The sequence below is a fragment of the Acomys russatus genome, chromosome 18 (assembly GCF_903995435.1).
Source record: "Acomys russatus chromosome 18, mAcoRus1.1, whole genome shotgun sequence".
Taxonomy (NCBI): domain Eukaryota; kingdom Metazoa; phylum Chordata; class Mammalia; order Rodentia; family Muridae; genus Acomys; species Acomys russatus.
The window spans coordinates 43,153,974-43,169,465 of record NC_067154.1 but is presented as its reverse complement, the minus strand read 5'-3'; the positions used below and the strand labels follow the sequence as shown (position 1 = coordinate 43,169,465).

The 15,492-nt window shown below is 42.0% G+C and overlaps 1 pseudogene; it reads left to right on the top strand.

The window, feature by feature from the left end:
- Nucleotides 1–1,457: 1,457 nt before the first annotated feature.
- Nucleotides 1,458–2,887, top strand: LOC127202316 (6-phosphogluconate dehydrogenase, decarboxylating-like; annotated as a pseudogene).
- The last annotated feature ends 12,605 nt before the right edge of the window (nt 2,888–15,492 follow it).

The following is a 15,492-nucleotide window of genomic DNA, read 5'->3' as shown; positions in this document are numbered from 1 at the left end:
CACTATGACTATTTTTAATGTTAGCTATTACACGTTATATACCAGGACTGTGGTCGCCTATCTAACAGGCACAATGTATTTATACAGATTCCTCTTTTACATCCTTAGCAGATTTACATATGTCTGTCATTTTTTACATGGAGCCCATTTAAGACAGAAGGATGAATGGTTAAGCTAGACCATGTGGTTTCCAGGAATCTACAGTAAATAATAAGCTTTAAGAATTTGTATTTCTCTCATTTCATAACTTAGATAGTCTCGTCTTAAACTTTAAATAGAATAAGGAAACACAGATAGAAAAGTAAATGCAGACCACCGGAACTGACATGTGTTTTGGATTATTCACGAAATGACTTCGATTTTTCTCTAAGTAATGCAAAGAAAGAAGCACAAAGTGCTTTTGCATCTAATTTCTACACACTTTAATTTCAAGCCTTTAGTTCAATGTTGGCACAAAGCAGCAACAGCTAAATAACTCGTGTCATGAGAAATATGACATTATGTATGGCAGCAAGTTCTTTGCTTATCTAAGACACTTTGTTGTAAAGCAAATGAATATTTAATTGGGAGTCAGAAAACCTAGATTATAGGCCTAGAGTGACCTTGTACTAATTAGATGACTTCCTTCCTTGAGGCTTTGCACGTCTTAGTCACAGATCGAAGGATCTGGCACTCTGATCCTGCCCCATGCTAATAAATGAATGATTTTATTTAGTCAATAGCACAGAAGGATTATAGTATCAATAGTTTCATTCTGAGATCTAGTGGCAGTGCATTGGTTTAGGATGCAGGAGCGGGGATTAGAAAGATGTAGGAAAAGAAAAGAAGATAAAGATAAGGAGGGAGAAAGTAAAGGAAGAGGCTGCTAAACGTCGTGGAAGAGTGCTAGCCCCAGTTAAATCTAAATAAAGACAATTTGTCTCTGAATTTCTTCCAGTCTATATTCATCCACTTTCCAGGGGCAACTTTTACTTCTCAGAATAAACCATGTCTATCTGATGGTCTTGCCTTCTCACATTCCCAGTGCCTACTCCACTCCCCACATCTTTATACTCACAAATTATCACCTCTCTCAGTCGCCTGTTCAACTGCTCTGAGATTCAACCTCTGCAACAGATTGGGAGAATATACGCTATCACCTAAGAGAGGAGCTTTCATTTTTAGCCTCCCTCCAATTGCTTCGATACATATTTTTGTTTTGTTTTGTTTTTTTGAGAAATGGTTTCTTTCTCTGTAACAGAGCCTGTAAAAAAGCTGTAACAGAACCCTGGCTGTCCTGGACTCTCTTTGTAGACCAGGCTGGGCTCAAACTCACAAAGATCTGCCTGCCTCTGCCTCTCAAGTGCTGGAATTAAAGGCGTGTGCCACCACCCCTTGGCAGATACACATTTTAAAAAGAAAATACTTGGCATCCTGCCTGCTTCTTCCTCAAGGGCTCAGCTCTGCCGGCCACCACCATGGCCCACGCTGACATTGCACTAATTGGACTGACTGGCATGGGCCAGAACTTAACTTTGAACAAGAATGACCATAGATCTGTAGTCTGTGCTTTCAATAGTACTGTCTCCAAAGTTGATGACTTCTTGGCCAGTGAGGCAAAGGGAATCAAAGTGATCGGTGCTCAGTCTTTGAAGGAGATGGCCTCCAAGCAGAAGAAGCCCTGTCAGGTCATACATCTTCTGAAGGTGGGACAGGCTGTCAATGATTTCACTGAGAAACTGGGACCCTTGTTGGACAATGGTGACATCATCATTGATAGATGAAATTCTGAATACCGAGATATGACAAGAAGGCCAAAGGGATCTTGTTTGTAGGGAGCAGAGTCAGTGGTGGTGAGGAAGGGGCCCGGTATTGGCCATCATTCATGCCAAGAAGGAACAAAGGGGCTTGGCCCCACATCAAGACCATCTTCCAAGCCACAGCTGCAAAAGTAGGAACTAGAGAACCCTGCAGTGACTGGGTGTGAGATGAGAGTGCTGGGCACTCTGTGAAGATGGTGCATAACCGGATAGAATACGGTGACATGCAGCTGAGCTGCGAGGCTTACCACTTGATGAAGGATGTTCTGGGCATGCAGCATGAGGAGATAGCCCAGGGGTTTGAAGAATGGAAAAAGCCAGAGCTGGACTTGTTCCTGATTGAAATCACTGCTAATATTCCCAAGTTCCTGGACACCATTGGCAAAGAGCTCTTACCAAAGATCCGGGACAGTGTTGGGCAGAAGGACACTGGGAAGTGGATCGCCATCTCAGCACAGGAATATGGCATGCCCATCACCCCCATTGGAGAAGCTGTCTATGCTTGGTGCTTGTCTTCTCTGAAGGAGGAGTGAGTTTAGGCCAGTTGAAAGCTGATGGGACCCAAGAAGGCCCAGCCGGAAGGCAGTAAGGAGTCATTCCTGGAGGATTTTCACAAAGCCCTCTACATTTCTAAGATCATCTCCTAAGCTCAAGGCTTTATACTGCTCAGACAGGCAGCCACTGAGTTTGGCTGGACCCCCAATTGTGATGGCATTGCCCTGATGTGGAGAGGAGGGTTTTATCCTCAGAAGTGTGTTCCTGGGGAAATTTAAAGTGGCATTTGACCAAAACCCAAAACTTCAGAACCTAGCCTTAGACAACTTTTTTTAAAGTCAGCAGTTGACAACTGGCAGGTGTCTTGGTAGTGGGTTGTCAGCTCTCGGGTGCAAGCAGGCAACCCCATGCCGTGCTTCACGACTGCCCTCTCCTTCTATGATGGGTACAGGCAGGAAGTGCTGCTAGCCAACCCCATCCAGGCTCAGTGGGATGACTTTGGGGTTCACGCCAATGAACCAGAATAATTTATCCACACCAAGTGGACAGGCCACGGTGGCAGTGTGTCATTCTCTTCATACAATGCCTGGTAGGCCTGTGTCTTCGCCCTCCTTCCCAGCAACAGGACAGCCTCTGTGGCACACAGCACTCCTCTTTACCCTGGTTCCTGCCAAGATCTTTTAGCCAAGTGTTGGCTGTGATTGCTGAAGAAGCCACCAGTGTCTGTTGTCCAGTAGTTGCTAAACCACCGTGTATTCACTCGACCTTTTGCACTGCCCAGGAACTGACCTTGTGCGCCACTGCATGACCGCTCCATGACTGAACTGTGCCATGTGAGTCAGGCAGGCTGCAGCTCTTAGCACACAGAGCAGATGGGTATGTGGGATTGTACGATCTGGACAGTGGATCATGCATGTGGGTTCTGCTGTCCTCCCCTCAAAAAAGACTCTATAGTGTTAAATTCTTCTACACCAGCTTCTGGGCATGCCAGGACATACCAACTGCTGTCCCATTATCAGAAAGATCTGCACTGAGTTCACTACATGGACATCAATTTATTTTCTGTTTGAAGGTGATGATTATGTCTTGAGGGAGGTGCAGAGGCACCAAGGAGTAAGTGGACACAGGCTCTCATGTTGGATCATTTTTTCTGGGCACAGTAGGTACCTGGATGTTCATGTAACATCCACTCCATCACACACTTGTAATAAGCTTTTTAGAATGGCAATATAGATATTGAGAGAGGGGGGGGGAGGGTGGATTTTCAAACCATGTGAGGCAGAGTACAAAGTAGAGTGCGAATGTCAGAGGCTGGAAGTCATCATGTAGCTCCCTACCAGAGTTGCTTGGGTACCCTGGGTTGTCCCCAGACCCATCCCTCTGAACGTCTTTTTTTTTTTTTTTTTTTTTTTTTTTCCAGAATCTTTTCACCCATTGCATCTGAGCACACAGGCACTAAGAAGCTAGTGCATGTCCCTTGAGGCACCACAAATTCTTTATGAATTAGAAGAAGATATAAATAAACAGAACCAAACAAAAGATTGAATCAACAGTTTCCATGGTGACGGCACTAGAGGCTGCCTCTGGGAGTAGAAAGAGCAGAGTGCCACTTCTCCATTGGTCAGGGGTTGCTTAGACACAGCACAAATTGAGAGAAAGGAGGCAGCCAAAATTTTTGGAAATGAAGGATAGCGCATATGATTTCTTAAAACTTACATTGACCCCAAATCCCATTTATTCCCAGCGACATCTTCAACTTGAGAGTGATATATAAGAAGCCGATGCTTTTTTTGCTTCATCATTTAGCCTTCTCCACACTTCCCAAAAGCGCCTCAGTAGGGATGACTTAGGACAGACGTTCTCTGGAAACCTCCTGATTATATCACTGAGGTGTTCTCCTATGTCCCAAATACATCCCAAATACATGGTATTAAGGAATAGAGGCCAAGTAATTTCCAGGACACTTGACTGTTGCCATGAGCCTAAGTTCTCAAGCCCCAGAGACACTAGAGCAAGTGTTGGTACCTTCTAAATTGTGTAGCTGAAAGCCAGCAACCCATGAGCTGTGCTCCTTCTTCAGGGCACAGTGGGATATGGGGAATGCATATGTCCCTCCATCTATGTTCCTAGAGATGTTACTTTATAAGGATTATTATTGTGATACTGCTTGGTACCTTTATTTATACAAAACAAATAACCTTCCTTGGGATTATTAAATCATTTTAAATATTTGAGATGTCCACATACAGTCCAGAAAAAAAATCATCTTACATACAGGTCCCAAAAATTATTCAAAGATTTGAGGTCAAGAATGCTAATACAGAGAATCATTCTTGCTTGGGGTAAGTAGAGCTAATGATCAGAAACCACGGGTAGAATTATGCATGGCATTAGAGGAGGCACAATCTAGAGGGATCGTAGTACCAGAAATGTTTAACTATATGTTTCACCCATCTTGTAAGACACTTTACCTAAAATCATACTTTCCCTTTTCCCTGTGATTCTTAATTTTGACACCATTTATTTTTTTTAAGGCACATAATACTACCTAAAATAAAGAATACATAAAACATAGAGGTGCCTAGGCTCTATTCATCTTGAAAACCATGTTTGAGTTTCTAATACTCTATTTTAATTCAATTCTTTTTTTAAAGACTTATTTATTCTTATTTATATAGTATTCTACTTTTATATGAGCCAGCAGGCCAGAAGAAGACAGCAGATCTCATTGTAGATGGTTGCGAGCCACCATGTGGTTGTTGGGAATTGAACTCAATACCTTTGGAAGAACAGTCAGTGCTCTTAACCTCTGAGTCATCTCTCCAGCCCTTTAATTCAATTCTTATACATACACATTTCAGGTAAAATTCTTCCAAGCTTTAAAAAAAATGGTCCATCTATTAATTTGGAGAACCATAGTAAAATACTTTAATATGTTTTTAAACTTTGGGAGCATTCTTTAGTATGCTTATTATATCATTAAATAATTGTACCATTATTTCAAGCAAGAGAAGGGGGGATTAAAGACTACATTAGTATGGATATATGCTTTTTGAGCTCATCAGTAACATTAGTTATTACCTCCACCATTATAATTGGAATACATAATCTCCAGCCCCATTACATCTTATTCCAGTCCCAGCAGGCTCTCAAATCAACTAATTAACACAAAGGTCATTGTTCTCACTTTTAGAATACCAACAGATTGTAAGACACAACACAGATTATGCTGCTAGGTTTGCAAAGACATGGAAGAAAAGAATCTTCTGCTCCAGGAGAAGAGAGTGGGGTGGGCCCATTCTAACCATGTCTGTGCATGGCCAGACTCTAGCACAGATAACGGGAAGCATTCCGTTAACAACGTCATCAGGGAGACTGTGAAGATGGTTCAATGGGCACAGTACAGGCAAACAAACATTTGGGTCTCCAGCATCAGAACAAAGGCAGGCAGGCAGGTCCTGGGGACTCACTGGCCATCAATTTAGCCAACATACCTGAACCAAAATTAGATGGAGAAGCAGTTGGGAAACCTATAAAAGCATTAACTTTTGACTTCCTTAAAAATGACTGTACCTATGTACACAAGTGCACACACATGTATGTCCCCAACACACATAGACACAAAATGTCTCTGGATCGGACATATGATTGGGAGCAGCTAGCTATATAATGCCTGTAGAATCTCTAAGACACCATCCATGAAATTGATCCAGTGCCTCCTCTCAGCTAACAAATCATTAGTAAACCAATTGATATCACCTACCTTACTATTAGCAATGTGCAGGTGGGGAAACACATTAGAGAAAGTAGAGACAAGATAACTTAAACATTATGGTTAGTTTCCATTGCCTGATAGAAGCAGGAAAATTAAAAGAGAGATTATTTCAAGCTGAGAAGAAACCGGGGAGGCCTTGCTAATTTACCCAGCCATATAATAAACACATAAGAGATTAAGTCCTATCTGGAACAAATAGCCAACCCTTGGTGCAGGAAAAGATTTTCCCATGAGCCTTGAGAATTAGCAGAATTCAAAGAGGCTGTGCTAGAGGACAGTGTCTTCAGGCACCTGACCACAAATACAGCCCAAATGGGTCCCAGTCCTGCAGAGCTCAGTGCAGGTTGATTTAGGTTTATTACAAGCTACCTAAAGTTTCTAGCATCCTACCTCTGCTTCTGATTTGTCTTTCATAGATTGGCCGCAGCTCAGTGAAGGCAGCAAAGACCAGAGGGATTTCTCATTAATGCAGCATGATGCTTCTAACGACTTGGCTGGCAAAGACCAGATTGATGACAGCTCTACAGGATCCCAGATGCATAGCTAGGAAGGCATATCAATGTACCTAACTCGATTTGAGAGGAAATCCTTGGAAGTCTGCAGTCATGTAGGTGAAGTTGACCACAGCTGAAGTTGTTCTGCCTTTCAGATGCCAAAAGAAAGTAAATAATGATTGAAGCAGGAAGATCAGGATGACAGCTCCTCTGTAAAATTGCTCTGTGATAATGGAATCAAAGCTAGATGTCTTCAAATTGGAGCTCAAGGAATAGGAAGAGTTCATACACAAAACAAAGTTGGTCTGTTCGGGGAAATTCGTTCCTGAATCTTATACTTTGAACATAAGAGTGAACAGAGCTAATCTCTGATGAGGGGCAATCTAAAGAGAATCCAGAGTTTTTCTCCCTCTTGATCTTGTTGGATATTCAATATAAATGCTGGATAAATTTGCATGTACTCTTAAAAAGTGCTTTCTTATTATTTAGATTATAATTGTATACGTTCCTCTTTCCCTTTCCTCCTTCCAGATTCTCCCATGTATCTCCCACCTTTCAAATCATAGTCTCTTTCTCTTTGTGTGTGTGTGTGTGTGTGTGTGTGTGTGTGTATTCCTAAATACATAAGTACAACCTGCTTGGTCTGTATAATGTGTACACAAGTAACATTATACAGAATGAGAATGCATTTTTACTCACTATTCAAACCTTTATAAATATATCTCAAGAGCCCTATGTGTAAAACAGGCATTCGTAAACTCAATTACTATAGATGAGTCCTTAATTACTGGATGAATTCTACTGTATGTGGTATATGTGTGCATACTCCAAGTCAAATGTTTTACCACTAAATTCATTTTCTTAAATGACTATATCATGCTTTAGAAAATGATTATAAAAGGGAAGGTTATCATACTTTGCTTTTCTGGGAAGGGTTTTAAATGACACCCAAATCATTACATTGCATTTGCCAGCAGAAAAGAATCATTAAAGCATGTCTTCACATCAACTATAAGCTTGGAAAACCTAATTAGACCCATGGACATTGTGAGGAGAAACCTGACACTTCCACTACCGCAGCTCCTCTTCCCCATCGAGGTAATTGAAGCCTTTAGCTTCACCATCTGGGCAGGAAAATAGATAAAGACCCACATCAAAATTAGCATTCCAAATGAGTGGGTTTTGGCTGGTTTCCATCACGCACTCATTCAATTACTAAATTCTGCAGAGTTGGCATTTCCCCCTCCAGGGCACTCCTAACATCTCTTTTCCTCATTGGACTAGACATTACCCAAAGTACAAAATGTCTTTCTTATCTCCTCTTCTATTTTAATCAGTTTAGTCTGCTAGAAGAAATTACCATGGTCTGAATGTCACAAACAACAGTCAATTATTTGTCACAGTTCTTGAAGCTTAGAAATCTGTAATTTATGTTATTGGGATTTTTGGCACCATCCCATTAGAGTTGCCACATGTTTCTGGGGAAGTAATGATCTCTTCTTGGAGTTGTTAGTCTCATTAATAAAATAATTTAAGAACAGACTCAAACAGAAGTTTGAAGATACTTTTATTAGAGCTTAAAAAGAAAAACTCCAAAGCAGGCAACCTATAAATCTTGGCAGTGCCCAGAGGATGATGATAGAGAAAACATCATGTCATTTGAATTAATCTGGCATGAATGTCACCCATGTAGTGGATAAGCAGGCACATGGCAAAGAGGAAGAAGAGACATCTAGAGAAAGAGTTAGGAAGTCCTAAGTACCACAAAAGCATACTGGCTGGGTCAAGCCAGCATCCAAAGAAAGAAGAGAATAAAAAAGGTAAGTTTGTGCCTTTCTGAGTCAGGACAGAAGCAGGCCGACCCAAAAGAACCCCAGAGGAACTTTAGGGACTGTGAAACAGTGAGAACTCAGGGAAGAAATAGTACATTATATCATTAAAGGGATAATTATTCCTTCCATTTCTTTAGCATAGTTTAAGATGAACTTGCCTTCCTGAGGTATGGCACTTCTTCCTTTGTTAGGGATGGTCCCTTAACCAGGTGATTGAGATACTTATCTGCAATGTGCCCACCTGGGCTAGAGATTTGATTCTCTTGCCCAGAAGGCAATAGTTTTCCCTTAATGGGCCTTTACTGGTGCTGTGACATTAACATGCCAGTGGGTCTTGATTCTGACTGTATGATGAGTATTCTATTCCTGGCTTGTAGAAGGCTGCCTTTCAATGCATACTTCCAGTGTCAGACAGAAGAAACGAAAGCAAGTACTTCTCTTTGTTTCCTTCTGTAAGGTCACTGATCTCATTCATGAAGACTTCAGACTTCTGATCCAATCGCCTTCTGATGGCATCATCTCCTAATCCCATCACTTCAGGGGACAAGCTTTAACAGGCATGCTGGGTGTGGAGGCCACAGAGTCCACAGCCCCTTCTGTGCTTCTACCTGCTTGCCTGGATCTCATTTCCTTTTGAACTGCTATTTGTTCTCTCTCGGGCTTTCACAGTGCTCTGTAGCAGAGTGGCTGCCTCTCACCCCTTAGCACAGGCATACCTCCTAGAATTTAACGTTTCTCTAATTCTCAGGGGACATTTGTTGAGCTGGCTGGGTTGTTTTGTTGTTGATAGTTGTGTGACCTGAAGCTCTACACACATTTAGTCAGAAGCTACACATGGGGTTTCTTATTTCTTTTCCTGTCCCACTCTCACTCCCAGAAGCTCAGGTTGGCTTTTCGGTATTCCTCTCCCAGACTAGCATGGCAAGGTTCTCTAAGGGCAAATACTATTTTATAACTCTTCTTTCACCCTTCACACACATTAAACAGAAACTTCCTGGGTCTTAGCTCTGACTTTGTTACTCCCTTGATCTAAAGCTTTCTGAGGTTTTAGCCAACTTGATAAGACAAATTCGATATCTTGTTACCAATCAATTTGCTAGAGTCTCTCTCTCTCTCTCTCTCTCTCTCTCTCTCTCTCTCTCTCTCTCTCTCTCTCTCTCTCTCTCTGTGTGTGTGTGTGTGTGTGTGTGTGTGTGTGTGTGTGTGTGTGTGTCTGTCTCTCTCTCTCTGTCTCTCTCTGTGTGTCTCTCTCTGTCTCTTTGTCTCTGTCTCTGTCTCTCTCTGTCTCTCTGTCTCTGTCTCTGTCTCTCTGTCTCTGTCTCTGTCTCTCTCTCTGTCTCTCTCTCTGTCTCTCTCTCTGTCTCTCTCTCTCTCTCTCTCTCTCTCTCTCTCTCTCTCTCTCTCTCTCTCTCTCTCTCTCTCTCTCTTCAGATCAAGATCAAGAATAGGTAGAGTTAGCCATCTCTTCACATGAGTGACTCTGGCCTTTGACTGCCAATGGCAAACACCCTGGGTTGACAGAAACAACATACAGCTTTAAACCATGAGAATCAGAGACTCAGGACAGAAACTGAAAGTTCTAGGTGCTCAGGTCAGAGGTTTGCTGCCTTGAATTCTAATTGCAAACCATCCAGCATTCGGGTGCAAGTGAAATCTCCAGTCTAGGCAGCAGCTAGCTATAGGAGCAGTCAGCAGAAACAGACACCCCACACTAGCATGACAAGTCCTGGGAAGTTCTTCTGTCTTCTTGGCTTCTACAAAAGCTAGTTTTATAGCTATCGGAGCCACGGCTTACAAAACCTTGACATTGAAAGCAATGCACATGATCTTGTCTGAGCAAACAGAGTCTGCAGTCTTCCTTACATCCTTCTTAACTTTCTTCAACTTTAGCTGTCCATTGTCTCTGCTCCTTGCCTTTCCTGTCCCTAGCTGCTGTCTGAAACTTCTCAGCTACCCTTTTGCTGTTATGGCCACTGTCACCAGTGCCAGGGATGTTGTTGTCACACCCAATACTGAGGCTGTAAATGCTACCCTGCTCCTCCTCTACCAGCTCAGCCCATACTACTGATGAAAAAAACTCAGAAGTAGGGAAATACCACATGGAAAAAGTTATTTATTGGGCCTAACTTTGCAATACCAGGAAGCACCAAAAAAGGGCTATCTCCCCATACAAAAGAAGGTGTTGAAAAGTGAACTGCAACCAGAACACTGTTTGGCAAGGATGTTGGCACAATCGTAGTACAGCAAAGCATGTAAATAAAGGACTATGATTGCATTAATCATGGTACAGTCTGTTCAAATGAAAAATTGTTTTTATTTATAAAAGCCTTCTGCAGAGCTACCAGAAATGTTAGTCGTCTGGCCTGTGTGAAATTAACCTTAGAGCCATCTAAACTTCACGGTGTTTTGTCTTTCCTAGAGCCCTGCTCTCCAAGGCTGGTGTGGAATAGTCATGACCAGAGCTTGCCATCACAGTGGGTGTCTGCACCTTCTGGGATGTCTTTGGAGGGATGTAAGTTCTAAAGTAGCCAAGATGCTTTGAGGGTGGTCCAGCTGGTTACTTGTAAGGGGACTACTTGGACAATAGTTTTCCAATTCAATTTGCCAGACATAAGGTAACAGGCAGTCAATCATCCTGTTAATGACCATTTTAGTCAGTCATAGGAAACAGTAAAGGGTGCTTATAGTAATGACTAATGAAAGCTCAACCTGTACCTAATAATTTCAGTAGCATGTAAAAATACTTAATAATATTTAACAATGGCCCAGTAGTGCTTAATTACTGCCCTGTATCCAGGGAGAGGTGGGCTCCTATGACCTGTCCTAGCATGGCATCTAGATACCCCCATTCACTGGTACCAAGCTGCAGGCTTAGGCTTATCTCTATCAAAGCACACCCTCATGTTGTAGCAATTCTGAATTACCTTGTGTTTTCATTTTCTGCACTTACAGACTTTAGCCTTTAATATGAGCTTTTTTCCTTGTACCTCCAATACATCCTCATCTTTGGTTGATGACTTGCATGTTTTGAAAGACCTTGAAAATCCCTGCCAGCTCTCACAAGGAGTGCTTTGGCTTCTCTCTGAATATCACCTTCTGACAGCTCCCCTGCAATTTAAAATGCAGCTGTTGAGGTTGGTTTCTTAATATGCATTCTTGGGTTGGGAAGATGGCCAGTGGGTAGAGTGCTAGTTGGATAAATAGCTAAATATTATTTTTGCTTAATTTTGGCCAAGAGTTTTACATGCAAGTGTATTTTGTCTACTGCAGCTGTACCCCATAACTGAACTCATCTTTGCTAGATTTAATCTGCTACTAATTAATTCACTGGCCCCAGGATTAGCAGTAGGACTGCTGAAGACACAGAGTTGGTCTTATATATCAGGTCCCAACACTCACACATGCTGCCATTTTCCTCAAGATTGCCAGAAAAGTTTTCAAACAGTTTATATAGTATCAATTTTGTTGACTTTAGCTCCAAATTATAAACAATAAATACACACTTTATAAAATTTATGTGTTTGTGTTGCATCTGTGTGCTTATGGTGTGTGTGTATGTGTGTGTGTGTGTGTGTGTGTGTGTGTGTGTGTGTGTGTGTGTGTGTGTGTGTGCATCAGTAGGAGTAAAGACATATGCGTGATTCAGAGTGTGAGCATGGAGACCAGAGGACCAGTCTCACCCTCTACCTTGTTGAAGGCAAGGTGTCTTTTTGTGCTGTTCAATGCTGTGTACATTAGGCTAGTCAAGGCCTCTGAGTTTCCTAGAGAAGCTCACATCTCTGCCTGCCATCTTTCCACAGGGTCATTTGCATTGTAAGCACACACTAGCGTGCCTGGCTTTCCATGGACTCTAACGATTTGACTCAGGTCCTTGAACAACCCATCCTTTACCCATTGAGCCATCTCCCTATGCTCTCCTAAAGATACCCTTACAAACAAAATCAAAGCTGTAGGTGGTGACGACTAATAAGCCACGATCTTCTCTGTCCATCACCAGCACATACTCATCTTTTCCTTCTGACCTTGGGCTGTTTCTCAGGGCATGCTGCTGCTTCCAACCTCTCTCTTCCAATTTCAGCTTATCCTCAGGTGCTAATTAAAATGGCAGGTGTTAAATTGATCATTAGCACATTTCAGCTCCAGCTCTGAGCACAGAAATCCCTCAAGTGATTCTTGGTTTCGCCCTGGTGTAATGCCTTTTTTTTTTTTCAGGCATTCTCCACGTCTCTCTGGCAGTTCCAACTGCAACCTAAAGAAAAAGCACCCAGCCTGGCATGCCTGCCCCAGCTGTTCCTCATTCATTTCTCATGCTTGCTTTCCTCCTGGAAGATAGTACAATTCAATTTATGTTCATTTACTAATGGACCAGCATTTCTTTTTTTCAGAAAGAACAAAAGCACACCAAAATTGTGTTAGATGTATTTCGAACACCCCTCATTGAATCTTCATGCTTCCCAACTGTGAATTCTATACACAACGGACCTACATTAGACATATTTAATGCTCATTTAATTTGATTGTATTATAAACACGTGAAGCCTATAGTCTTAACAGATTTTAAGTACATATGCAGTATTGCAAACTACAGTTATATGGTTGTAGAACAAACTTCTAGAACTTACTCTTCTTAATACGTGTCATCTACTCTGTTGCTATTCATCTTGCCATTTTAGTGACCTTACACAGCAGAACCGTGTCAATCTGCTTGTGTTTTGTGTCATTAGGATTTAATATCCTCTAGCCTCATTGTGTTTTGTCCCAGGGCATACTTTCCTTTGTTGTAGTGTATATGCTATTGTCTGCATAAGCCATGCTTTCTAAACCCTCTCAGCTGTCAGTAGGGATTGGTAGTGTTTCCACACTGTGGCAATTGTGAGCAAAACCCCAATAAACAGCAGTGTTCATACCCTTCCCCAATCCTAATGGCAACGCCTTTCAACAGATACTCAAATGGGCTTGCTGGGTCATGTGGTACTCGTGTTGTCAACTTTTAGGGAACTCCATACTAGTTACCCAATATGGCATAGATATGTGAGTATCCATTTCTACCCATAGTATACAGTATATAGTATGAGAAGCCGGGCGAATGATCCCAGTATGGATTCTAATTCAGACAGAGCCATGTCGGAATTTCATAATCATAGAGAGAGACTGAAAAATACTCTTTCTATAGTCCATAGATAGATGGCTAGAACATACACAGCTTAGCAACATGGGTCACCAAGTAACTTCGTTAAATTTTTCTCTTTTTTTAAACAATTTTTATTTTTTACATATATATTTATATTATTATACATATATACAATAACTACCTATAGCAAGAAGAGCCATGACACAATCAGGAATTATATAAATGTTGCATTCTTAGTGTTTTGGCTGTTTGGCTGTTTGACAGCCTTGAAGAAAGCATCTTTCTTATCTTGGTGCCTCTAAAATTCTGAATGTAAATCAATCTCCATCACATCTTGTCAAATTTTTGTTTAAATTTTAGAATTTAAAGTGTGTGTGTGTGTGTGTGTGTGTGTGTGTGTGTGTGTGTGTGTGTGTGTGTACAGCTGTTCAGGAATCAGTGGATAGCTTTCAGGAGTTAGTTCTTTCCTTATACTAGGTGGGTCCAGGACTTGAACTCAGGTCCTCCGGATTGACAAATGCTTTTATCTCCTGAGTCATCTTGTTGGTCCAGCTTTACTCTATTTAATGGTATTTATGATCTGAAGTAGATTTCCTAGTTTGTCTTAAAACACCAGTGTCACTCTTGTCTGCCCGTTCAGCTCATTTCTAACATTTACTGATGACTGTATTCCACCCCAGAGACTAGAAGTATGGGTGATGCCATGGGTTTTGGTATACTTAAAACTGCCCATGAGAATGTGATGGGAGACAATGTTGAAATGCATTGTTTGTCCTCAGTTTACGCCGCCACCTGTGTTAAAAGAAAGAAAGAAAAAGAAAAGAAAGAGACCAAGAGTAAGACTTTTTGGGGCCAGACAGATGACAGGGAAAGACACTTGTCATCTAGCCCTGTGACCTACCTGATGGTGGTCCCAAGAACCCACATAGCAGAAGGAGAGAATCCACTGATATCTTCAAATTATCCCTGGCATTCACATCAGGTGCCTGGGCATGTGCCTGTGTGACCCCCCCCCCACACTCTCCACCCCACCCTCCCACCACCAGCCCCTCCACACACACAGTAAATACATCAATGTTTTAAAACATCAGAAAAACACCTTGACAGCTACTGCCCATGTGAGTTTCACACTGTAACCCGAGCGCTGCCAGCCATGGGAAAAAAGCTTCAGCCCCAGCCTCTGCTGTTGTACACAAACCCCCATCCATATTTAAATGTGACCTTCGGGATCCAGAATCTGAGCAGTCAGCGTGAGAACACATCCTCCAGAGGAAAGAGTGGAGAATGGCTAGCGGGTCCTCAATCCCTGGGGATTGCTATGGGTTGAGAAAGCTTCTCTCAAAGATGACTATGTAAAGGGCCTTGCCTCAGCTGGAGCCACTTGGTAGTGGTGAAAAATTAAAGAGGCAGAACCTTGTCTTAAAATTATCACAATTATCCCTCAAAAGGAACTGGCTACCTGATGTACCCTTGTTCTCTCTTTGCCTGGCCATGAACTGGTTTTATCCCACCATACATCATGGTTATGCTAGTCTACTTTGCCACCACGGCATCATGTTATCACAAATTGAAACCTCTAAAATTGTGACTCAAAACAAATATTTTTTATAAATTGATTACTTCAAGTATTTGACACCGTGACAGAAAACTGAATAACACAGGGTAGAAAACCTGAGAAGAGAGACAGAAATACACACACACACACACACACACACACACACACACACACACACACACACACACACACACACCCCTGCCCCGCGCCAATAGCTCTACTTTCCTCATCAGATTTATTCATTAACCAATGAGGCCCAGTGCATTTGAATTAGACCAAACAGTCTCGTGGGCTGTTTGAAGAGCCATAGCATGCTAAGTATATGGCAGAGGTGGTTCTCTGAATGATGTTTCAAGACAATCACCTTGGTTGGGATTGGATGGAGTAAGTGGGAAGTGTAGAAAATAATTG